General features: G+C 45.5%; 1 protein-coding gene across 4 annotated transcripts in view; it reads right to left on the bottom strand.

The window, feature by feature from the left end:
• Positions 1-15,690, bottom strand: part of LARP4B (La ribonucleoprotein 4B) — a 639,242-nt gene that overhangs the window by 447,746 nt on the left and 175,806 nt on the right. The gene's annotated exons all lie outside the window — the stretch shown is intronic.

Below are 15,690 nucleotides of genomic sequence, written 5' to 3' on the forward strand. Positions count from 1 at the left end.
GGTCGGGCCTGGAGGAGGCGTGCCAGCCTTGAGGGAGGAGTTGCCGAGGAGGCGCGCTAGCTCCCCGGCGAGTATTTCACCTCTGTGAGGGTGAAACAGGAGTAGCACGAAGAGAAGGAGGAATTGCTGTGGAGGCGCGCCTGTCCCCAGTGGGGGTCCTCTTACCGGGGGCTTGCCTCTAGTATATGGGAGAGGAGAACAAGTGAGGAATCCCTAACTCCTCCCATCCACCATCCATTGAACAGTGTCCACGAACTTCCCCAACAGAAGTAAGCAGGGAATTAAGTCAAGGGGGAAAGGTGAGGGAAAGCAAGACTCCAGAGTTAACTGCTGAACCACAGGAGGAGCGCACTTTACCTATGTTATCTGAAGGTCCAGGAATCAGGGCATAGTCTAGTAATCTACAGGTGGCAGGTTACTTTCTAAGACTCAAGTACTCTTGCCGTGTAAAGACATTAATACTATTGCTCTGCTGAAACTAATGTATGCTATAACTGTATAGAATGAAGGTCTTTTGTTATTACCTTTATGCCTGAATAGCTTGATGTATATTCCTGCCTTAACCATTTTTAGGCACTGCTCAGTTGGACAAACAATTCAGCTACATGTGCGAAACAAATTAACGATGTGTCCTGTTAATTTGCCTCTAGGCCTTCTTAATAGCCCCTAAAGCTGAAATAAGGGTTGGCCTGAAATGAAGTACATTTTAACTTGCTGTAGTGAGGTAAATGAGTAAGGTTCACTAGCATGACATGAACTGTTGCGATAACTTGTGTTTCAGGAGACAGGAATTTTAATGTGATGAGTGGATATTGCTGATGTAATTGAAACCAAATTTAAAGGAGAGATAAAGTTTTTCTACTTTTTCTAAAAACGGTGTGGTGTAATTTTTTTATGTGGTGGTACGCTGGGTTACTGTGCTGAGTGCGACGCAAGTGCAATACAGAAGTCCTGGAGTTAGGCCTTTCCACTTTGTGCCAGGCTACCCTAGTTGGACCGGCGACCCCGGGTCCAACAATCACGAACAAGGGAAAAGGGATTTACTGAAAAGAAGACAAGTTACTTACCTGTAACTTTGTTTCCCCAGTATTGGTACTTTCATAGATTCCCATGCTTTGTATCATTCCCCCGTCGTCGAAATGGGAGCCTCGGTAAATAGAAAAATACCATAGCAGTAGGTACAAAAGAGAAAGACAGGCCTAGGTCTCATCTCATTTTGTAGCATATCCACTTTTTGTAAAAGAGACCAAAAAATTGCAACAACCAATCAGAGTAGCCTCACCCCATAGAACCCTTCTGAGAGAGCCTCAGAGCCTTAGATTTTTGTAGCCGTTGTGTAATAGTAATCACATCTGCTAAAGGCTGAGCTTTCCAAGGGGAGAGGGGTGGGCGCATGGGAATCTATGAAAGTACCATTACTGGGGAACCAAAGTTACACGTAAGTAACTTGTTTTCTTGCCCCAGTATTGGACTTTCATAGATTCCCTTGCTTTGTATCAGAGTAGCTAGCAGTAAGCAACAAATGCACATTTTGTTACATGCATATCAGCACATCACAGTATCAGTATTATCATAGATAGTCAAAACACATTGTAACAATAGATACGCAATATTATCCGATACAAAATGTGCAATAAAGGAAGGAGGGATAGAAGGGAAAGCTCACCGCTGACTGGAATAGATTCCTCAGGACTGCTTGTCCAACTGCTGTCTCACTCTTTGTGGAAGAGTCCAAACAGTAGTGTTTCGTGAATGAATGGGCACTGCTCCATGTGGCTGCCCTACAAATGTCCTTGATAGGGACACCAGAGAACAGAGCCGTAGAAGATAACCCTGATCTCGTAGAATGAGCTTTGATCTGTCCCCTCAGCGGCTTCCCTGCCGTCTGATGACAGAAATGAATTGTGCTGGCAATCCAACGTGATATCCCCTGCTTTGACAGGGGAAAGCCTTTTCTTGGAGCGCTAAAAGCGACAAAACATTGCGTAGTCTTCTTGAAATCCTTTGTGCGTTGGAGATAAAATATCAGGCATCTTTGGACATCCAAAGTGTGGAGAGATCTTTCCGCCAGAGTCGAAGGTCGAGGGAAAAAAAGACTTTAGAACAACAGGTTCATTCAAGTGAAAATCCGAAGGGACTTTTGGAATAAATTTCGGATTTGTTCTCAAAATTAAAGACTCATTCTTGAACTGTAAGAAAGGGTCAGCAATCGTGAGAGCTTGAAGTTCTCCAACCCTCCTGGCCGATGTTATCGCCAGAAGAAAAGCCACCTTCCATGACAAAAATGTAATCTCCGCTTTATGAATAGGTTGAAAAGGAGCCCTCATGAGATGGGCGAGGACCAGGTTGAGTTGCCATAATGGAGGAGGAGGTTTAACCGGAGGAAAAACCCTGACTAGACCTTTCAGGAATTGTTTGATCACTCTTCCGGACCAGAGAGAAGGGCCAGAGGCTGTTCGTCTGAACCTAGAGATCGCTGACAGATGCACTGATGGAAGAGTGTTGAAGACCTGACCTGGCCAAAGACAAAATGTACGGTAAGATTTTATGAGGAGCTGAAGTGAATGGATGAAGATTTTCTTTGTGGCACCATGCACAAAAACACTTCCATTTTGCTCTATAGGTTCTATTCGTACTTGGGGCCCGAGCCGGCGATAACATTTCTTTGCAATTCTGAGGGATATCTAAAGATCTGAACTCCCGGTGCTCATGAGCGAAGCTGTCAATTGCAGGGAATTTGGGTCCGGATGCATTACTTGGCCCTGGGACATCGTCAACAGGGTTGGACTGGGACGCAGGCGAATTTGTTGATCCCGAGACAGAAGGAGGAGCTCGGTGTACCAAAATTGGCGGGGCCAGGCTGAAGCTATTAAAATCATTGTGCAGGGTTCCGTCTTGAGTTTCCTTAATATTTTTGGAATGAGGGGAATTGGAGGAAAGGCGTAAACAAATGCGCCGGACCAGGCTATCGAAAGAGCATTCCCCAACGATCTTCAATGGTGATACCTGCTTGCGTAGAATTGGCATTTCTTGTTTTCTGGAGTCACGAACAGGTCTATAAGAGGAGTGCCCCAACGAGAGAATATTCCTTCGAGAGTTCTCTGATCCAGTTCCCACTCGTGAGAGACTGACCTTAGGCGGCTCAATGAATTCGCTTCCGTATTGAGGGAACCCGGAAAATGTTCCGCTGAGAGATATCTGATGACGAATAGCCCATTCCCAGATCTCCTGAGCTTCTTTTGAAAGGAGTTTGGTTCTCGTTCCGCCTTGCTTGTTTAGATAATGCATGGCCGTAGTGTTGTCCGTACGGACCAGGACTGTGGAATTCCGAATTTTTGGAAGAAAAGACTGCAAAGCCAGCCGAATCGTCCGTAGCTCCAGAAGGTTGATATGGGAGGTGCGTAACTCTTGAGACCAGTGGTCGCTTACTTGCAGATCCTGTAATACGGCCCCCCAGCCCTCTAGAGAGGAGTCTGTGGTCAGAACTAACGGAGAAGGAGCAATCGTGAAAGAGAGACCTTTTGCAATATTTTCTTTTGTAGTCCACCACCTGATTGCCGTCCTCATGATAGGAGTGATCTTTATCCTGTCATCAAACGATGCCTCTGCCTGACGCCATTGCAAGTCTAGTTGCTCTTGCAGGGGGCGCACGTGAAGCCTGTAGTACGGAATTAAGGCAATGCAAGATGACATCTATCCTAAAGGGATTTGTATTTACGGACTGAAAGAGTTTGTTTTCTTTGCAATCGGTTGGCAGAAAGAATCAGTCTGTTATGTCTTTCCTCTGAAGTGAAAGCTTTGCAATGAGTTGTATCCAAAATGGCACCTAGAAACCTTGCCGACCTGGATGGAAGAAGGACAGACTTGCTTTTGTTGAGACCAAGACCCAAGTGATTGAAGAGTTGAATACAATCTTCGACTGCCCTTGTGGCTGCTTGAGAAGATAGAGCCTTTATCAGCCAATCGTCCAGGTAGGGAAACACCTGCAGAGAATGCCTTCTGAGGAATGCTGCTACTGGGGCCAATACCTTTGTAAATATCCGCCGAGCGGATCGTAGTCCGAAAGGCAGGACCTTGAACTGAAATTGGCTCTTGGCTATGGTGAAGCGAAGATACCTACTGTGGGCCGGATGAATGAGAACATGAAAGTATGCGTCCTCGAGATCTAGAGTTGACATATAAATCGGCAAGATTTAGGAGACGCAAAATATCCTGGAGAGAAACCATCCAAAATTAGAGTTTTATGAGATAGGTGTTGAGCTCCCTCAGGTCTAGAATTGGGCGCCACTTTTCTTCTGTCTTGCGAACCAGGAAAAACCTGGAATAGAAACCTTTTCCTCGTTGGGACTGAGGAATTATTTCTATCGCTCCTTTGATGAGCAGTTGCTGAGCTTCGAGACATAGAAGATTCAGATTCTGTGGCGCAAGGGGCTCTGGATGGTGGAAAATCTTGAAACTCTAGTGTGTGGCCAAATTGTATGATGTTGAGGACCCACCGATCCGATGTAATGATCTGCCAATTGTGGAGGTATTTTGATATCCTGCCCCCCACTGATGATATTGGAAGGGGGGGAGGGACAGTAGACAGAGCCTGAAAGCCGCTATTGTCGCTTTGAAGTATCTCTTCCCTCACGACCCTGTCGCCTTCTTGACGGGTGATGAGAGAAAGACACCGATTGACCTTGGCGTTGCGAGTATTGTGGCTTGTACGACTGGGAGGATTGTGAATAAGAGGAGTAGCGTTGTTGGTTACCACCTCTGTATGACGAAAAACCTCTCCCTTTAGCACCCCTGAAAGGAACCTTGCGGTATTGCAATGTCCCCAAGGACCTTGCAGTGTCTGTGTCCTTTTTGATGTCTTGGAGGGCATCGTCTATATGCTTGCCAAAAAGCATATCCCCATCATAAGGTAAATCCAAGATCTTATTCTGAACTTCCTGGCGAAACCAGGTAGCCCGAAGCCAGCCCTGACGTCTTAAAACTGCTGACCCTGCTAAGGCTAGAAAGGCGGTGGTAGCTATATCCATAGCACAATCTATTACTTCCGAAGAAGACTGTTCTCCTTCCTCAAGGATCTTTTTGGCCTCTACCGTGGCACTATCCGGAAGTTGATCCACAAACGGGGATAAATCGCACCACATCTGGCGATCATATCTACCCAAGATTGCAAGAGCATTTGCCGCTCGAACTAGAAGGCTAGACATTGAGGAGAATCGTTTACCCACATTGTCCAGGGGTCTACCCTCCTTATCTGGTGGTGTTATAAGGGGCGCCAATGGATTCTTAGACTTTCTTTGAGCTGCCTGGGAAATAACGGAGTCCGGCTTCAGTTGACCGGTCAGGCAAGCGGGACTGTTCTCTGGAGCTTTACATTTCTTCTCCAACCGCGGAAGAACAGGGATGACTGTAGCCGGATTTTGCATCTCCTTAGTACCTTCAGACCAAACATGCTCCACGATTGGGATTGAACAGATGGACTTCCTGTAAGGTTCCTTGAAATCATAAAGGAAACAGTCTGACTGTACGGTCGTAACAGGAATGCCAAATCTCTTGAACGCTCTCTCCATAAGGTTATGGAAACCTCCGATGTCTGCTGGAGGAGAGTCAACAGGATCCGGCGATGGTGAGGCCGGATCTGGAATGACATAGTCGTCCCACTCTTTATCAGGATCCGGGACTTGATGAATAACTTATCCTCGTCAGATGAATCATCATCATGAACAGCAATAATCTCCTGGTGGCTTTCTCTAGGCTCCGATACCAGAGGCCGAGACACCTGAGGAATAACTGTAGTTGAAGAAGTAGCAGGAATCGATGGAGGAGGTGACTGCATTTGTTGCTCAGAAGCTTGAGATGGAAACCATTTCTTGTAATCCTGTAACATCATTTGCAAATCCGTCATAAGAGAGGAAGGAATTACCACCATATCCTGCAAATCCGTAATAAGAGAGGAAGGAATTGCCACCATATCCTGATACTTCACATGAAGTTGGGATGGGCTATAAGCATCCCCGTAAGAACCATCCTCCTCCTCTGAAAGCTCTTCCTCCAAGAGCAAAGTTGGTGGCAAGGGTTGTCATTCTGCGCGGAGAAGTCATCTCAGGAGTGATCTGCTGCCTTTTTATCGAAATCCAGACTTTTTGAATCGTCGACGGGACCGTCGGCGAAGAAAGGGCTGTCGTCGACGAAGGGCTGATCGTCGACGGTACCGTCAACGAGCTCGTCGTCACCTTCATTGCAGCTGTTGTCAACATCGTCGCCACCGTTATCCTCATCGACGTCGTGGCCGTCGACCCTATTGTCAGCGTCATCGTCGTCGAATATGTCATCATCATCGTCGATGACAAGGGGATCGGAACCTGAAGCGTCGATGGAGATAACACAGCAGCCACCGTCGACGAAGCTACCGTCGACGGTCCCGTCGACGGAGCTGTAACTGAAACCAGATGCACTTTAGATGCCGCCGTCGTCGACGTACCGGAAGACTTCGTCGTCGACGGACGAATTTTTCTATCTGATTTCCCCTCCTGAGAGACAGACGCTGGTTTTTTGAAAATCTCCTTTTCAGCTGATGGTGAAGCAACAGAAGGAATCTGAAGTACCTTGTTTGATGTTTGCGCCTCAGCAACTAGTCGCGGCCTCTCCTTTACACCTCGGTGAGGAGATTTCTTGGGACTTGGCCTTTCAGAAGTCTTTTGGGAGGCATTAACAGGTGGTACAGATGAAGTTGAAGGGGAAGACCTACCCTTCTTCCTGGATCTTCTGGAAGACGCAGCTGAGGAAGAATCCTCACTGTCAGATGATAGAACCTCCAACGAGACTTCATTTTCTGTAGCTAGGTTAACAGACGTCCTTCCCTGTCTCTCAAGGTCTTTGTGGAGAAAGTCCTGCAGATCTTACAATCTGTGGCTTTATGATCAGGGTACAAGCAGTATATACAGTCTTTGTGCTTGTCCTCTATGTATAGCCTTTTCTTTGAACAGGTTACACAGGCTTTAAATAAAGCCTTCTTTTCCTTATCAGACATAGTAGAGTTGAAAATTGAAGAGAAAAATCCAATCTGAAGAGAAATCTGGGCAGAGCTCAGTGGAGACTCCCTTAGCACAACGTGCGGTAGAAAATCTAAAGCTCTGAGGCTCTCTCAGGAGGGTTCTATGGGGTGAGGCTACTCTGATTGGTTGTTGCAATTCTTTGGTCTCTTTTACAAAAAGAGGTGGATATGCTACAAAATGGGATGAGGCCTAGGCCTGTCTTTCTCTTTTGTACCTACTGCTATGGTATTTTTCTATTTACCGAGGCTCCCATTCCAACGACGGGGGAATGATACAAAGCATGGGAATCTATGAAAGTCCAATACTGGGGCAACAACTGCTTCTGAAAATAGGTATCTAAGTGAATAGCTTTGCTATTTGTGACAAATAAATGGAGGCACTTTGAGTAACGTTTGGGAACTAAAAACTATTGCTATGGCAACACTTGAGGAGATGAGAGCTGGTTATTGGAGGGATAAACAACTTTGCATAGTTCTGGAGCCCGTGTGCATTTCGATTCTCAAAGCTAGGTCCATCTCCCACTTTTGCCCTTCCCCTTTTCTCAGCACTCTTTTGATGCGACTTACTGTAGTTACATTTACATATTCATAGATGCATTAGTCTAAAATCTATAGATCAAGTAAGGCTCCCTCATGTCTCCATAAGTATGTTGAAATAAATGGAGAAAGCAGTACACTACACAACTTCTGATAACCCTCTTTGTTGTGTGACCGAGAAAAAAAGTCATGAACCTGTACAAATAAGAAGAATATTATTTTTCTCTTGGTGAAAGTCTGAAATGCATTTTGCATTTTTTTTTTATACTCACCTATGTAACTTTCCTCCACAATATTGTGGTAGTTGGTATTGTGAAGTTGATATTTTTGGCAGGATGATATTTCAAACTTGATTTATTGGTAGAACTCCCCTGAATTGTTCCTGATCTACCTAGTATCAACCATGACCACAGAGAAGGCCACACCGCCATATTTCCAGCCCCAGTAAGACTTTAGGATAAATTGTGGTTTATTGAGATTCTTAGCCCTGACCAGTTTTGTCATGACTGGACTAACCCAGTAACCTGCTTTTCAGTTCAACTGCATAAACCCCTTTGCTTTCAGTGGATGCTCTAGGTCCTGTGGTTGTCATTGTCAACCTAACATCTTGGCTATGATAAGCTGGTTCAGAGAAGTGGGCACATGAACTTTGGTACCCTAGAAGCTTAAGACGGGAGCCAACTAAGTTTCACCACCCAATGCCCCTATAATGAACTGAGACCAAACAAGTCCCTAGCCAATCCTCATTGAATTGGGTCATGAGTGGATACTGACTACTGGACACCATAAGCATCATTACCACTGGTACCTTGCCTGCCTTCTGGGGACTCCATCCACCATAATCCGATGCTGCAGGAGGCGCCAACGCGTGTTCTCGTGCCAGGAGGCGCTTACTAGCAGAGTCAGGTTCCCACGGCACTAGAGCCCATTACTACCAGTACCTTGCCTGCCTTCTGTGGACTCCATCCCCCATAATCCAACACGCCAGGAGGCACCAACGCGTGTTCTCGCTCCAGGAGACGCTTATTAGCAGAGTCAGGACACCGCGGAGCTTAAGCCCATTACCTCCGGTACCATGCCTGCCTTCTGTGGACTCCATCCCCCATAATCTGACACGCCAGGAGACGCCAACGGGTGTTCTCGCTCTAGGAGGCGCTTATTAGAACAGTAGGGCTGCCATGGCACGGAAGCCCATTACCACCCGTACCTTGCCTGCCTTCTGGGGACTTCCCCCCCCCCCCCCCCCCCCCCTCCATAATCAGATGTGCGAAGAGGCGTCAACGCGTGTTCTCGCGCCATGAGGCGCTTATTAGCAGAGTGGTGCTCCAACAGCATGGGAGCCCATTACCGCCGGTACCTTGCATGCCTTCTGGGGACTCGATCCCTCATAATCCGACGTGCTAGGAGGCTGGGCTGGGCCCTCCCTAACGTTTGACCTTGGAGACTAAATGACTCGAGGAGATCAACATATCCAGAGCCCGTTTGCACATGTTTTATTGCAATATCCAACAAGGTACCAATTTACTTTTCTTATTACTTTTTTCTCATTGGGCTGCATCTGCTGACCTTCTGCTCTTATACTAGCCATGACTGATATCGTTATATTCCTGCGGCAATGGGCAAACAAGGTAGGAGAGGCTGTTAAAAATGAAACCCAGGCTAAAAAAAACTAGAAAATCTGGGAAGGAGAGACATGGTACGGCTCAACCAAACTTACAATCCCTGGCTGACATCGACCACCTCATTGAGGAAGTTGAATAACTTCTAAAAACCAGCGGGAATTAATTGAAAGCGAAGAGACACCGGCCAATAGTTCCCACGATGTTCAGGAAAAAAATGAAAGTTTGTGAACAACCAGATCCGACTGCTAGTGGTGTTTGTGACTCACTCGAGCTTGGGGGAACCCCAAATGAAACAACGCTTGATAGGACCAACTCTAGTAGACTAGGGGACGATTGAGAGTTCCAAATGCCCCTTGTCCCCCATAATTAATATAGTTGCCAATGTTCCACGTCAAAATCTATTTGAGCTGCTGCAGTTGGCTGATGAAGCCACAGGGTTGCAGTCTACTGACGAAATCACTGGGCCTCAAGCTAAGCCTAAAGATATAAACCAAGTTTTATGTGCCAACTCTGCATTTGTCACTTCTCATGTCCTGAATAGTCATCGTGGAAGGTTGGATAGCAAACTGGACCACCTTAAAAATATAATTTTATTACCGTACAAACAAGTTATCATCTAGCCCCTGTTTGTACGACCATGCAAATGTTTGTCAGAGGGGGGTTACTGAACCTTCACCCACAGCTCAGTCTAGTAAAATCCCCTCTTCTATGTCACTAAGTTCTGCACCCCATCAGGAGTTTCCCACTATCCATAATAGATCCCAACTGGGAAAATTGGGCATCCCAAGTTAGTCGCTGAATAGCTCTCAACATGAAGTGAACAAATCAAGCTCAGTCATCAAGGCCATTAAGATCATAGAATCTATGGGGCTGCGTTACTAACACGTTCTGCATTATTCAGCCGAGAATGATGGGAGATCACTATCCTAGTGACATAAGTGGGTTGCCTAATGCTAATTCCCGGCTGCTAACTTCCAATCCATTGAGGAGACCTTGTGACTATGATGGCCGATTGGACTCACAAGATCGCCCACATCTTTCACATTTTTACTCTATTTTTATGACGGAGGTCCCAAAGTTGAAACCTGGCTACTATGAAGCCCCCGATGCTCTGATTGACAAAGCAATCCATTGGCTGAGAGTTGAGAGGAAATGTCTCTCAGTGATCAGATCCGACCTCATGCACGCTAAAAGGTATACATCGAGCTCATTAATCTATGACTATATACAAGTTGTCTTTTCTTCACCCCATCTGGTCGAAAACAGTCAACTTTGAGTTACGCACTTGTAATTTGCACGTCAGACTCATGGATAACCTAAACGATTGAACACTGATCTAATGCTATTTTAAGTTTTTATAATCAAACTACGTTACACATAAATTCCCCTGCTGTGGAAACCTCTCAAGCAATGGCATAGGGAGCTGCTCTTTATGGAGCGGAGGTCTGGGGCTGTGGAAATTTACAGCCAATGACGATAGCTGAGAATCATTTTATTAGAAGGCTTCTAGGTTTACGATCGAGCTCACCACACCCCCCCATGTATTTGGATGTTGGGACAAAAAGAGTTGCCAACTTGTCTATTTAAAAAATCCTATTATATTGGATCAGAATTTGGTCTACACCTGAAATTGAAGATTCACTGGTAGAGCTATTGAACTTTCAAGGTGCTAGGGACCCTAAAAATCTCTCAAAACCGGATAACAAATTGCTTAAAATTCGATATTGGCCTTACATTAACCACCGTTATGCTATGAATAGCCAAAAGAATTTTTAGATCTAATATTCCCATCCTCAACCAGTAACTTGTATATACGGTTCCGATGTAGAATCCTACCCTTGAGATCCTTTACAAGCAAATGGCGCACTAACCAAGATCTCAGAATTTGCCCTATATGTAGCTCGGGGACTGAAGATGAGAAACCTGTATTGTTCTTCTGCAGGGAGTATTAACTCAAGTTGCAAATGGCTAGCTCCAATCTGCCACGACATGGCTACCCGTAGCCACCTGGAAGCCTTCAGGATTTTAAAAAGTGACACATCGGCAATAGTAGTATTTGCTGTAAGTACATTTTTGCAAACAGAGTGGTTTAAAAGACAAAATGTTTTAAACGCCATAGACTGCTGTGTTCCATAGAGTGTTCCCTTCGATGTATTGCTGTTTACCTGCCTATTTGCACTATGTATGTCACTTTATGCATTTGTTGCACAGTCCCAAGGCAAATTTGAGAACATTTGTAACTGTATTGCCTCCTGTTGCACATTTTTTAAACACATTTTTTAAATTTGCTTACACCTTGGCAATTGGTGTATTTTGCACATTCCTCTTAGGAGTTTTATTAAATTTTATTGCCTGGAGGAATGTTATCAAACCATAAGAAGTGTTTTAAATGAATATTGTGAATCTAATTTTAAAGGGTACTGTGATGGTGTTGTACTTCTATGTATATAGGTCCCTTCTTGACAATAAGCTTTATATATTATCCCCCTTGTATACGGATTGTTGGTGCCTTGTTTTTATTAGTCTTGTGCATACTTTGATGGTTGCTTTTAACCGAATAAAGTTATTACTTCTACTAGACACCATAAGCACCTTATAAATGGATATTGGAATAAACTTGCGAACTTGGCCATGGCACCATCAATTCTTAATGTTTTAGAATTTATTTTTAAATCAGTTATTGTGCGGAACGTTTTTGGGCTTTACTGTTTCTTAGGATTCTTACTGGAAATTCAGCCCCACAGGCCCAAGCAACTGAGTTAGTTAGTCGTGCACCCCTGGCTGCAAAGGGTCTGGTGTAGATCAATCCCATTCAACTGTATAAACTTTTTTTTTCCTTAGTGCTGTGGCGCACTGTGGAATAGATGGGGAGGTTTATGTATAATCTTTTTGGCAAGGGGTCGGTCAATTATACTCAAGGGACTTGGAGTGGTCTTCAACCTGAGTCCCGACCCTTGCTCCGGAGTCAGATGCATTGTGGCTTTGACTTTCACACTGGACTAATCTCCTTCACTAGAGCCATCGGAGGAACTGGCGAGGACATTCCCCTGTCTGACAGTTAGCTCTGTGTCTCACTCGGCCTCTCTGTGCTTTTCTTCTTGTTAGAACTCGACCGCCGTTGCCATTTCCATGTTATGGGCTAACCTTCGATCTCGTCTGCTTCACAACATCTTGTTTTCAAATAGGTTCCATGCAGCACAGTTCCTTGTGCGCCGGCGAGCGACACAGATTACAGATTTTGTGGGTGTCTGAATAGGCGTATTTCGCTCCGCACCGAGGACACGTCCTGAATAAACGGTCAGTTTTAGCTTCCATTACCCAGAGACAAACATTCTTGATGGGTGTGGAAGGCGACGATGTGGAAGTTGGTTGCTTTCACTCCCTGCTTACACGTTTGCAAGAGCCATATGTTAGTCTTGGTCATCGATCACCGTTCTGCGGGATCCGTCAGTTGTCCATAGGTTGTATGGCCATCGAAAACAACAGAGCTCCAACGCAATCTGTCCGAGCCCGATGGCGGAAATAAATGATCTAACAGAGGAATCACTGAACATGCGCAATCCCTCGGGGAGGAGAGACTACGTATGACGTCAACCATAAAAGATTTCCTCGAGAACAACAAATTTCAGAGTCCAGGCCCAACACTAGATGGCAGGAGTGTGCAAAGCATGTGTATCTGCAGCCAACACATGCTATGAATGTCTTATTATTCCCCAAAGATCTAACTCTTTCTGAACACTCAGTTCAAAGTGTATAATTATTTGTGCTATACAGTATCATGGAGCCAAGCATCACCCCACTGCCTTGAGTAAGCATTTTTTGCTCCACTCACCAGCTTTCAATCCAAGTTGGCAAAGGGAGTAAACTAGTTCGCCATCTGGACTGCAATAGTACAGGAAGGCCTGGTGAACAACTGATAAATGACAGGACCACCCATCTACACTATTCTGTAACTAATCGGCCCCTCAAATTTGAGATAAGGCAGCAGAATCATCATCTGAAGAAAGAAATACCTATGCTTCAAGAAGAAGCGTTTGGGATTCCTAGTGTTATCTATGTCACACTTGACTGCATTGTTACCCCAGTAGGTTCATGCTGTTGTGTCCACTCAACCACTGCATTACAGATGCTGTGTGCGAACTGCAGGAAGAACTGCACAGTATGGTCTGCTTTATGTCCCCGGTACCTGATGGCCTCCTGGTAGAGTACTTCCAGGCCTCTGCTGATATTCTGCTCCCCAGATTATTGGAGACCTTGCAGGAGGCCAAGGGACTAGTTTTGCCACCATCTATGAGGGATGTGCAGATTGTTATACTCCCAAAGCTGGGTAAAGACGTATGTGACCCTGACCATTATCGATGTTGGGGGTAGAGGCCAAATTGCTAGCCAAGGTATAGGTGACACGTTTGGGCACGGTGTCAACACACCTGGTCCACGAGGACCAATGTGGGTTCATAACAGGGAAGTGAGACAAACTGTGGCAGACAGCGATGCCCGGGTGGCAGTCGTCTCCCTAGATAGCGAGAAAACATTTGGGCGCATCTGTGGGAAGTCCTAAGGAGAATGGGTCAGGGCCATAAGTTTATATCCTGGGTCCGCCTCCTCTATTGTCAGCTGAGGGCTCGCGTCCGTAATGGAGGCCTGATATCGGAAAGCCTCTCCCTTGAGAGGGGCACAGACTTCTCTTCACCCTGGCGAAGGAACTATTGGTGATCAGATTGCAGCGATATATGGCCCATTGGGGCATCACCGTGGATGGTCATACCCATGTAATCTCTTAGTATGCGGATGACACACTTCTCTACATCTGCCAACCGGAGGAGGCAGTACCTGCACTCCTTGACATATTGGCCTCTTTCGGAATGGTATCGGGACTACATATTAACTGCCGAAAGTCAGGTATATCCCCACTGCCAGCCTTTGGACCTTCCGGGATGCTGCGGATCTTCCTGCTGTGGAACTTGGATGAGAGTGTTATCATTTGTGCTACCTGGGTATACAGGTGTCCCATTCGCCGGATGCTCCGTATGCCCTGAATATGGAAGCAAGTCAATCAGGTCTGAGGGAATCCATTCTGTTCTGGTACAGACTACACCCCCTCGATTATGGGACGGGGTGGCATTGGCGAGGATGGTTACGCTTCTCTGTTGTCTTTATGTCCTCCAGAATTCCTTCTGTTGTATCCCAAAATACACTTCTGACACCCTGAACAGTCTCCTGTTTTCTTTGGTGTGGGCCGGAGGACACAGCAGGGTAAAACTGGAGGTGCTCCAATTGGATATGGATTCGGAGGGACCTGTGTCTCCCGGACATTAGTCTTTATTATCTTGCGGGACTGCTGCAATATGTGGCAGAGTGGGGTGCTGAGAGCCACAATGTAGAGAAGGCTCTTTTGGCGGACTGGGGTACTGGGACGGAACTGCCAAGATACCTTATGATGTGCTCCAGGACCTCTGTGGAATGCCCGTTTGTTATTAGTCAGGTTGAGGAGGCCTGGGAACAGGCTGTTACTTTGGTTGTGTGTAGGGCCCCATACTCAGTCACTCCCCCTCCAAGGCATTCAAGGTTTCCATCGGATCCAATCCGTCATGGATTTCACGAAATGGTATGAGGGGAGCTGTACAACAGCTGGAGATATGTACATTAATGGGATCTTCCTCTCTTTTGACGAGGTGAAGGATGGTTCTTAGTGCCGGATGGTTATTTCCTACAATATGCAAAAATACTGGTTGTGAAATATGGACCTCGTTCTAGAAGAGCCTTAGCACTGTTGCTTGATCCGGGTTCCACTAGAGGACTGATCTCCTGCACATATAAAGCTCTGAAGGTGTATTGTATGGTTGAGGTGTCAAAAATACAGGACCGATGTACGGCATACTTCCATTCACCGCTCACCTAAGGCGAGTGGAGGTGGGCATTGGCACATGTCCGGGAGGTGGCGAGTAACACTAGGTTTAAGCTCTGAGATACAATGTAACAAAATAATTTTTTTTACTAAAGGGAAAAATTCACATAGATTAGTACTATTGCACTACTTTCTGCATGGAAAAAGTACATGTTTAACAAGTCTGTGGTTTGCTCATATTATGAAATATATTTCATAGACCAATCATTTAGAAGTAATACCGTATGCACTTTGTGTCTTTTGATTTAGGGAAGGACCGTCCAAGTGAAATAACAAGAATGATCATACTTTTCTCTAAGAAAAGTAAGTCGATACACCAACTTACTAGAGCACCTCAAAGTAAAAGATTTGAGAACCTGAGATTTCAATTTAAGTGGGAATAGATGGACAGTTCATCAAGAGGTAGCTACAAAAGAGGAGCACAGTAGGGCTAAGCCATAGGAGGGACAATGAATTGGGACTTGAGGTTTTTAAGGTGCAGGTCTGCATTTTATTTCAACGGATTCTGGTATAAAAGAAAATTGCTACATGCTTGTAGATGTTATAAACAGTGTTAAAGACGTAGGCATACACTG

The sequence above is a fragment of the Lissotriton helveticus genome, chromosome 10 (genome assembly GCF_964261635.1).
Source record: "Lissotriton helveticus chromosome 10, aLisHel1.1, whole genome shotgun sequence".
Lineage (NCBI taxonomy): Eukaryota > Metazoa > Chordata > Amphibia > Caudata > Salamandridae > Lissotriton > Lissotriton helveticus.